Source organism: Colobus angolensis, unplaced genomic scaffold (assembly GCF_000951035.1).
Source record: "Colobus angolensis palliatus isolate OR3802 unplaced genomic scaffold, Cang.pa_1.0 Scaffold249, whole genome shotgun sequence".
NCBI lineage: Eukaryota > Metazoa > Chordata > Mammalia > Primates > Cercopithecidae > Colobus > Colobus angolensis.
Genome location: NW_012115699.1, coordinates 904,916 through 915,909, shown reverse-complemented (window position 1 = coordinate 915,909; position 10,994 = coordinate 904,916). Strand labels below are relative to the sequence as shown.

Here is a 10,994-nt window from a genome sequence, read left to right as displayed (position 1 = left end):
TCTGCTTAGGGCCGCAGGGCTACCGGCCTCGGCCCCACTCAATTCCCCTCGGCACGGTCCGGCTCGGCCTGAGGCTGAGGGATGAAACACAGCCCGGCTCCGCCCCCTCAAAAAGGGGCCAATGGTCGGGCCGCCTTCTTCCTCCAATCAATCGGGATTGAGTGGAGGCGGGGCTGAGGGGAGGACAGGCCTAACCCAGGCAGAGGCGGAGCTAGACCCAGGTGAAGGTGGGAGTTCTGCCTCGGCAGTCGGCTGGGTCTGCCACTCAGGGACCTCGAGTAGCGAGTCTGCTCCGGTCACTCCAAAAACTCAAATGCCCATAGCTGTACTCATAAGGAAAACTTACTAATAAGAGGACGTGGATACACGCACCAAGTTTCTCAAAATTAATACTTTGCAAGCATTTAAGGACGGCTGCTTATGTGCTGGGCAGGCACAGAGTAACGCGCGCGCACACACACACACGATTGTGCAGAAAATACTAAAAATCACGGCCCTTGCCCTAGGGAGTTCACACTGTAGTGGGGCTTCCAAATGTAAACAAATAACTGCAAATAGATAATTGCATACGAAGCAATGCATGTTTGCTATAATAACGTGCAGAAGGGCCAGGTTAGAAGAGGTGACATTTGAACTGAGTCTTCTAGGGTTGGTAGGACTTTGAGGGCGAGGAACAAAGACTGCCTTTGGGCATATCCACTTAGATATCCTACAAACAAGGCAAGCATAGGTCCTGGGCATAACTCACTATCTCCTCCATCCCAACCCTAGCTCCTTCTTCAGGCACTTAGTCTGCATTTAACAGGTAATCTTTGCTTTCTCCTTTTTCACCCCCATTGTATTAGTTATCTAGGCTGCAAAACAAATGAACAAATTAACCTCAGAATTTGGTGGCTTAAAACAAATACAAACAAAAGACATGGTCCCTGAATTCGAATTGCTTAGCCTAGAGGGAAAATCAGACATTTGGAATAAACTTTTATTATCTCTCACTGTTTCTCTGCATCAGAAATATAGGAGTAGTTTAGCTAGGTGGTCTGGCTCCCAGTCTCTCACAGGATTACAGTCCAGATATCAAATGGGGCAGCAGTCCACTGAAGGCTTGCCTGGGGCTGGATGATCCACTTCCAAGATGGCTGACTTCCATGCCTGCCAAATTGGTAGTGGCTGTTGGCAGTAAGTGAAGGTTGTTCTCCACGTGCATTTCTCCATGGGGCTGCTTTAATGTCTTCACAAAATGGGGTGACTTCCTCCGAGCAAGTGATCAAAAAGAACAAGGCAAAAGAGCAAATGATATATTTGTGACCTAGCCTCAGAAGTAACACACAATCACTCTGCCATATTTTACTTGTCACACAGGCCAGCCCTGATGCACTGTGAAAGGGGACCTCATCAGGTGGTATACAGGGATTTCAGTGGGAACAAGGATTTCAGCCTCCTTTCTTGGAGACTAGCTACCACGCCCATATGTAAGAAGTCACTATGTCCTTATAAATCTGACTAAAAAATAACTTAAATCCATCCTTTTCTTTCCATTATCATCATAGTTCAGTACATCATCATTATTCACCTGGACTGTGTGATTGTTCATTTAAAAAACAAAAACCTTACCTCCAATGCCTCCCCTTCCAGACTGCCATCAGGATAATCTTTCTAAAGTGCAAGTACTAGTTCTAGTTTATTCTTTCAACAGTTATTAAGGGCCTACTATGTGCCTGGCATTTTACTAAGTACTAGAGATAAGAAGATTAAGACATGGTCCCTTGGCTGGGCATGGTGGTTCAGACCTGTAATCCTAGCACTTTGGGAGGCTGAGGCAGGAGCATCACTTGAAGACGAGTTCGAGACCAGCCAGGTCAACATAGTGAGACCCCCGTCTCTGCAAAATAATAATAATAGCAAGGCCTGGTGGCACACACCTGTAGTCCCAGCTACTCAGGAGACTGAGGCAGGAGGATCACTTGAACCCAGGAGTTCAAGGCTGCAGGGAGCTACGATCACACCATTGCACTCCAGCCTGCCTAAATAAATAAATAAATAACTAAATAAAAAAGACCTGGTCCCTGATTTCAAGTTGCTTAGCCTAGAGGGAAAATCAGGCATTTGGGATCAGCACTTCAAATCTTCTTTCTGAAATCTTCTTTCTAAAACCAACCTCAACACAATGGAAGCCCCTATCCACTCCCCTGCACCCCATCTGAGTTTCTTCCTCTAGCACCACTATATGCCTTTCCTAAGCTGCTTCTCATCAGTCTAGCCTAAGCCTTAGTCCCTTCTCTGAACATCATTTATTGGTTATTTTGTCTTTTGATTTTTTTCAAAAATCTTTTTCCAATTTTTTTGCATATGAAAAAACATACAATAAGAGCTTCATTTTACATTGCAACCCAATCACACTTAAGTACATGCATTCACGTACTTAATGTACATATTAGTGAGTTAAATTTTTAGTAAAGTCATACTTACATTATATTTACCTTTACTTCAGGAGCTAGATTCTCATTTTTTTTTTCCTATCATGTTGCATTTTATTCTACTTCATCTTTTTAAATGCTGGTTGCAGCCCACTAAATTGATTTTACTACTCATTAATGAGTTGAGATCCCCACTTTGAAAAAAAAACTCACTGTTCTATGTAGTCTCATTCATACTAATTTAGTTAATAATGATTTTATGAATCTACATTTCCAGGCAATGTCTTTCTCTTCAGCTTCTGACATACACATCCAAGAGCCTAGTGGACATTTCCACACAGTGTAACCACAGGCACCTTGATTTCAACATGCCCAAAACTGAACTGTCATCCCCAACCTCATAGCATCCTGGTAATTGTGTGGATGCTAAAACCAATGTTCCCCATCTCTATACATAGTACTACTGTCTTTCCAGCTGTCTAAGCCAGAGACTTTGCATTCGTTTATTCAACAAGTATTCATTGAATGCCTACTGTGTTCTAGGCCCTGTCATTTTGGATTCCTCCTAATCAATTGAATCAATCACAAAGGCCTGTTAATTTTTAACTCCTAAATATTTCCTCCCACATCTCTACGTCCCCTCTACCAACACACTAATTCAAGCAACTATCTTCTCTTGCCTGGGCTACTTCCTAGTCTTATCCCTGTGCCCCGCTGCCACCACCCCAATTTTAGCCCCCAATCCATTCCTTTTAACTCAGGAAAGGCAGGGAGAATGTTCTCTCCAGTACACAAATCAGATCATGTCACTCTTCTGCTTAAACACTTCAGTTTATCTCCCCATTCTAGCCCACTCCATTTTTGCTACGAGATAAGATCCAATATCTTTAATATAGTCCACAGATCGTATATGTTCTGGCCCTTTGCCTAACTCTACTGCTTCATCTTTGCTACTCCTCTTCCACATACTATACTCCAGATTGGAGTATAGTTCAGCAAGACTGTTGGGGAATCATCAAGCCAATGTTGCCCATTAGAGGAGTGCTGTGTGAGGACTGCATTGTTTCCCAGGAATGGGTCTGCCTCAGTATCTTGACCACATTCAGTCAGTGGCTGGGAAGAGGGCCTCCATGGAAATGTGGCAGTAGATTTCTAAGGCAGCAGCTGATGCCCTTGGTCAGTTACACTCCTTGCAGTTTAAAGTCTGCAAGGTGCTTTCTCATGACCATTATAGTTTGTCACCCTCAGAAAACAATTCTTATGTCATAGTCTCCATTTCTGGTACAGTTCTTTGTATATTTTTAATAAATGCTATAGAGGGTACAGAAAGAAATTAATAGTAGGTAGGAGCAATAGGTGGTATGGTTTGGAGTGAGGCTAGTGCTCAAGTTTGAATGTGTCCCCCAAAGTTCATTTGCTGGAAACTTAATACCCAATGGAACAGTGTTCAGAGGTGGGGCCTAATAAGAGGTGATTAGGTCATAAGGGCTCTACCCCCATAAATGGATTAATGTCATTATCTTGGAAGTGAGTTAGTTACTGAAAGGGTGGGTTTGTTGTAAAAGTGAGTTCAGCTCCCTGTTGCTGTCTTGCTCTTTTGTACTCCCTTGCCCTTCTGCTTTCTGCCATGGGATGACACAGAAAGAATGTCCTCACTAGATGTGGGATTCTCAACCTTGGAATTCCTACCCTCCAGAATTTAAGAATACATTTCCTTTATTTATAAATTACTTGTTCTGTGGTATTCTGGCATAGCAACACAAAGGGGAGTAAGACAGTTAATGTTGGGGTTGAGCCTAGTAAGGTAGGTGGGGTCAGTTATAATGGACCCTTTAACCAAAAAGGAAACATAAGCCGTTTTTAAGACAAAGAATATGATCAAAATATTTTTACAAGGACAATTCTAACATCAGTGGAAAGGATAATCTGGAGATTAGAGACAGGAAGGCTAATCTGGACTATATGGGGGGAAAGAGCGATTGAGAAGCTACCCTTTCAACAGAAACACAGGAACTCTCTTGTATATCAGATCATAGTGTTTAAAAAAGGACACAGGTTAAATAGTTCTGTTCTTACCCTGAGGAACAGTTGATAGGAGCAAAATGGTTTAGTGGGGCTAAAATACAAGCAGGCGACTCTTTTCCTGTTGAAACATGTAACCTATCCTGTGCCACTCATTGAAATACTGTCCCACCCCACCTCCAACCTGCATCTAGGCAATGAATTGAGAAAATAATAATAATAAAGAACACAAGGAAAACTGCTTGTACATTTCTAGCTTGGAACTAGCATTATCTTTCCCTCTCCTGTGGACTAATTCAGAGAATTCCTTTTTAACCAGAGTTGAAGACCCAGACCAACCAACTGTTAAGGACCAGGACGCTTCTACCCCACCTGGAGTTCGTCAAAAGGACTATGGGAATCAACCTCAAATAAGCGAAAATGAGTATGAAGAGAGGGACAGACCCTCTTGGAATACAGGAGTTTGAAAAGACTTACAAGAACTTTCTGAAGGTAGCCTATAACTTCCATGAGGGCAGGGACCATCGTCTGTACATCCACTGTACTCCAGTCCTAGCACAGCGCACGGCACGTAATGTGCCCACCACAGATGTTTAGTGAACAAAATAGCGACTGGCTGAAGCAAATGATGTGGAAGGGAAAAGTTAAAACCAAGAACACGGTCGGTGGGGGCGCTACTGGGATGTTTCAGGGAGGGAAGTGGTAGAAAAAGAAAAAATGTCAGGTTTAGCACAGTATTTCCAACAAATAGACAAAATTCTACCTAAGGGACAAAGAAGGACTGTTCTCAGGGCGTCTAGGGACTTGGAGACCGTTTTCCTGAAGCGTCACCTGAAGCGCACCCTGAGGCGGCCGGGCCCCGCCTTGACCGCAGTGAGACTCCTACCCAGCCCCGCCGGCCTGAGTGGGGCGCCTCCGAACGCGCAGGCGCACGCGGAGAGCCGGGAGGACCAGGTGAGGACGCCTCAGTCTTCCGAAGACAGGGCCGCTTCTCCACGCCTCGGGGAGGGAGGGCAGCTGAGGGCAGCCAAGAGCAGCGGGCACCACTTCGCAGGCTGGGCGTGGGCCGAGCTCGGGCCAGTCCTCAGGCAGGTGTTGCCTGCGCGGGCAGTGACGAGTGCTGGGGCAGGACTGACGCCCAGAGAGAGGCTCCGAAATCGCTGTCGGGTCATCCCTCGGCATACTGTTCTGGGCGGCCAGGCCTGCGCGGAGTCTGGGCCGGGAGCTTCCGCCGCGGGACCCCCAGGCCCGAGGGCCAGGCTGCTGATCCGTCAGGCACGGTAGGCCCCATGCCAAGGGACCACGAGGCTTCAGGGGGCCACGATATTTTTTTTTCTTCTGGTTTTGCTTTGTTTTTGAGACGGAGTTTCACTCTTGTCTCCCAGGCTGGAGTGCAATGGCGTGATCTCGACTCACTGCAACCTCCGCCTCCCGGGTTCAAGCGATTCTCCTGCCTCAGCCTCCTGAGTAGCTGGAATTACAGGCTCCCGCCACCACGCCCTGCTAGTTTTTAATATTTTTAGTAGAGACGTGGTTTCACTATGTTGGCCAGGCCGGTCTCGAACTCCTGACCTCGTGATCCGCCTGCCTAGGCCTCCCAAAGTGCTGGGATTACAGGCGTGAGCCGTCACGCCCGGCCACGAGAATGTTTTCATTTCGTTTAAAGTGAACCCGTAAAGTCAAATAAAGTGTTTTGATTTTTTTCTCACATCAGGAGGGGAAAATGAGATTTTTTAGGGGCCTACAAAATCCATTAACTTCTTTTAATCTTTTTTTAATGGAGGAAGGGGCCCACGAAATCTTTAATGGGGCCCTGCCAGAGGGAGAACCATTGAATCATTTATCACGTGACAAAGTGAACGAGGGCGTGTAAAGGGGCCCTAACCTAGAAAGCTCAGCACGGAACAGAACATACACCGAGAGAGACACAGCGAGAGGCCATCTGTGAGAGGTGGATCTCCCGGGTTGCGGGCAGGGGAGGGCCTGGCGTGAGGATGGAGATTTGGGCAGAAGGCACAAGCAGAACTTTAGGGCCAGGGTAAAGAATTTGGATTTTGTTTCCAGTGGTGTAATTGGAAGTCCTTGGAGGGTTTTTAGTTTGGGTGTAACTTGGTGGTTTTGGGTGGTTCAAGACCCAGTTCCAGTTTTAACCAGTTTGCAGGGAGAAATCATTAAGCGAGTGTTCTTGGCAAAAGTGGAGAGTGTGGGGTCAAAATAAGGTCAGATCCTGTTTAGTACTATGCCCAGACACATCAGATGCATGAATTGATGATGTTTGAGGATGTAAGGAAGACAGCTACCTCTTACCTCATTTAAAATACAGTCTTCCAATTGCACATTAGTGTGGGATTGAAAAATGACTGCAAGCTGAAACCATTCAAAGAGATCTTAAACACCAATGGGAAAAATTACAGTTGTTCTATAACCTTGAAAAATTGTCAAAACACTAAAACTTTCTTACTAAATGTATAGGGAAATGTAAAACAGTAAAACTTTCATACACTAACTTAAAACATTAGAAACGTTGAGAGCTAAAGTGTTTTGTTGAAAAGAAAACTTATCAAGAGTAGTTTGAACAGTACTTGTTTGCTTCTCATAGTAAAACTTGTGAGAGCAAACATTTTTTGTGTGTCTTGGCAAACTGTCATACTTCTTTCTAAGTTTGGGTCGGTTTCCTACATTTTATCCTTTGTACCTTCAATTTTGTAAAATATCTCTGAAAGTTTCTTTAATAATGAAGCTTTTTGCCAGTGACCCTTTCTGTAGGACGTTTTCATCCTTTTCATCACAATGACTTTCCTCAAGTATGTTGATAAGTTTGCCTTCTTGAAATTCCTCTGGCTGCTTCTCTAGAGTCTATCAAATGGAGGCAGTGTCAACACTGTCATAGTCAGCTGTTTCTCCTTTAACTCCACTTATGTTAGATTCAAATTTCACTCTCAGCATTATCATTTTTTATTTATTTGCTGCACTTTTTATTGGCTGGTTTCCTCCTTCAGTTTTCATTTTTGTAAAACATCACGTGGGCTTATCATTAGGAGACAAGGAGGCGACACAACTATGCACTTTGCTGTCTGCGCTTTAACCGAATAACGGATCTGCAGTGACCAGTCACCAAAAGACTTTGAAAGAAGTGATATAATTAATTACTGATCATGATGCACTGATCACTATATCAGTACACGATATCAGTATACTATACTATCAATACTGATAACTATAATAATTTGTGAACTGAAGAGCTAGACACTACTTTATGTAATTACAGTTAATATTCCATGGTAACTGAAATTTGAACTGTGTTGTTGGAGAACTGGTGTTAATTAACTAAACTGTAGTAACTGAAATCTATATACTGGAACCATGCAAAATGAGGACTGCCTCTACTTTAAAATGGCATTTTCAGAAGTGAGAGATGGAGATGGATAATTAAATTTAATTATAAATTAAATAAGGCCTCTAACTGCCTATTTGTGTGAATTTCTCTGTGTCAGCTTCAAGTTCAGTATTCCATGTAGAAATTGGCCCCATGTACTTAAAGTACAGTTTAAAAATATGTTATGTGCTTTCTTGGTAAATACATTAGTAGGAATTTCTGGTTCAAGATAACTTTCAACAGATTAGCATATTCACTCATTTATTTTTCTAGCTGTATCCAGCACATAATTGGAACTCAATTTTTAAAAATGTTGAATGAACAAATGCTGACTTCCACCATTCAAAAAGGGAAGTTTGAAGTGAATAACTTCACAGATTCATCTGGGGAAATACATCTATCTATGTATTCTTAGATCATTTTTAAAGATTCTAAATTCCAAAGTGCTTCTGAAAATTATCATAATTATCTTTCTCTTGGTCACAGGGGAAATTAAAGAAGCTTTAATTTTCCCTACATTCTTTAGCTAAAAACAATTATATAGAATGATTTTAGTTCTCAGAGGTGGGGACATATTTTTTAGCTATCTTTTTTATCATGTTCCTTTTATGTTTTCTTTTGATTGTCCTAATGTTCTTTTAAAAATATTTTTATTATTAAATATAACATATATACAGAAAATGTCATAAAACATGAATGTATAGTTTAATAGTATAAAGTGAACACCCAATATCCACAATAAAGATCAAGAAATAGAACATTAGGCTGGAAGTGGTGGCTCATCTCATAATCCCAGTACTTTGGGAGGCCAAGGTGGGAGTTATCGCTTGAGCCCAGGAGTTTGAGACCAGCCTGGGCAACGTGGCAAAACCCTGTCTCTACCAAAAAAAAAACCACACAAAAATTAGCGCGGCATTGTGGTGCATGCCTATAGTGCCAGGTACTTAGGACACTGAGGTGGGAGGATCACTTGAGCCTGGGAGGTGGAGGTTACAGTGAGCTGAGATTGGGCCGCTGCTGCACTCCAGCCTAGGCGATGGAGTAAGACCCTGTGTCAAAAAAAAAAAAAAAATTTGAACATTACCAACACCCTGGGACCACCTTCTTTTGTCTCTTCTCATCATAATGCCTTCATTCCTTCCTAAGGAAAAGCACTACTGTCATTTTTGTGATAATAATTTCTTTGTTTTTCTTTATAGTTTTATCACTGTGTATGCTCCTCTAAACAATATAGCTACTTTTGCTTATTTTTAAAATCTATGTAGATGAAATCATGCTACATGTGTATGTATTCTTTGTGTCTTGCTGCTTTTACTCAATATTATGTTTCTTAGAATCATCCACGTTGCCACATGCAAGTGTAATTCATTCATCTTCATTGCTGTGTGTGGAAATATACTATGATTTATCCATTTTAATGTAGATTGACATTTGTGTTTTTTTCAGTTTTGGGCAATTGTGAATAAGATTGTTACTAATAGTCTTTGGCTGCTATGATCTGGCTTTTTTTCATGTATCCTGGTATATATGATTATTTAAAGATTATATGATTAAGAACAAAAAAATCCAAAAAGTTCTACAGATAAATTATTGGCCGGGCGCGGTGGCTCAAGCCTGTAATCCCAGCACTTTGGGAGGCCGAGACGGGCGGATCACGAGGTCAAGAGATCGAGACCATCCTGGCTAACACGGTGAAACCCCGTCTCTACTAAAAATGCAAAAAAATTAGCTGGGCGTGGCGGCGAGCGCTTGTAGTCCCAGCTACTTGGGAGGCTGAGGCAGGAGAATGGCGTGAACCCAGGAGGCGGAGCTTGCAGTGAGCCGAGATCGTGCCACTGCACTCCAGCCTGGGCGACTGAGCGAGACTCCGTCTCAAAAAAAAAAAAAAAAAAAAAATTATAATTAGTAGGAGAGTGCAGCAAGGTTGTTAAATATAAAATCAATATACAAAAATTAATTATAGCTGGGCACAGTGGTTCATGCCTGTAATCCCAGTGCTTTGGGTGGCAGAGCCGGTTGGATTGGTTGAGCTCAGAAGTTCAAGACCAACCTGGGCAACATAGCAAGACCCCATCTCTATAAAAAATTGTTTTAATTAATTATATTTTTATACATTAGCAACAAACTAAAAATGAAATTTAAAAAGATGAGAAAGGGAGAGAAACTTTGTCATCGGTAGTTCTTTGAAATGTAAATTAATATTTAAAAATTAACAGATCCCTAAGACTGAAATTTGACAACAGACAAGGAGATCTTTTGGGAACAATTATAAAGCTGTAGATTATTTTAGATTTTCTATGTACACAGTCATTGGCACACAATGACAGTTTTCTTTCTTCCATTGCAATGCCTTTTATTTATTTGTCTTACCTCATTACTACCTTCACTATAATGCTGAATAGAAGTGATGATAGCATGCTCCTTCTCTTGCATGGAAAGCTTTCAACATATCACCATGAAGAATGATGTTTGCTCTCCATTTTTGTAAATACATTTTATCAGATTATTCCTATCATCTATTCTTACTCAGTCTTTATCATGCACAAATGTTGGGTTTTAAACAGAGGCTTTTTTTTGCACCTATTGGGATGATCATATCATTTTTCTCATTTACTTATTTAATGTGATGAATGATGTGATTGATATTCTAATGTTATGTCAACCTTATGTTCTTGGGATAAACTCAACTTGGTCCTGCTGTTATTCTTTTTATATATTATTAGTTTCAATCTCTCTATATTTTATTTAGCATTTTTACAAGTTTATGGGTGAGATTATCCTATAATTTTTTTTATTACACTTTTATCTGGTTTCACTTTCAAAGGTTGTGCTAACCTTATAAAATTAATTGAGGAGGCCGAGTGCCGTGGCTCATGCCTATGTAATCCCAGCACTTTGGGAGGCCAAGGCGGGCAGATCACCTGAATTCAGGAGTGTGAGACCAGCATGACCAACATGGAGAAACCCTGTCTCTACTAAAAATATAAAATTAGCCAGGCATGGTTCCACATGCCTGTAATCCCAGCTATCCAGGAGGCTGAGGCAGGAGAATCGCTTGAACCCAGGAGGTGGAGGTTGCAGTGAGCCGAGGTTGGTCTACTGTCCTCGAGCCTGGGGAAAGAGTGAGCCCCCATCCGGGGAAAAAAAAAAAAAAAAAAAATTTGAACATTACCAACACCCTG

The 10,994-nt window shown here is 42.1% G+C and overlaps 1 protein-coding gene across 1 annotated transcript in view; it reads left to right on the top strand.

Annotated features, from left to right (window-relative positions):
- The first annotated feature begins 5,657 nt into the window (after positions 1-5,657).
- M1AP (meiosis 1 associated protein) overlaps positions 5,658-10,994 on the top strand; it is a 96,268-nt gene continuing 90,931 nt past the window's right edge. The window contains exon 1 of the mRNA XM_011946102.1: positions 5,658-5,716. The gene's annotated coding sequence lies outside the window, so the exon portion shown is untranslated. The remainder of the gene's footprint in view (positions 5,717-10,994) is intronic.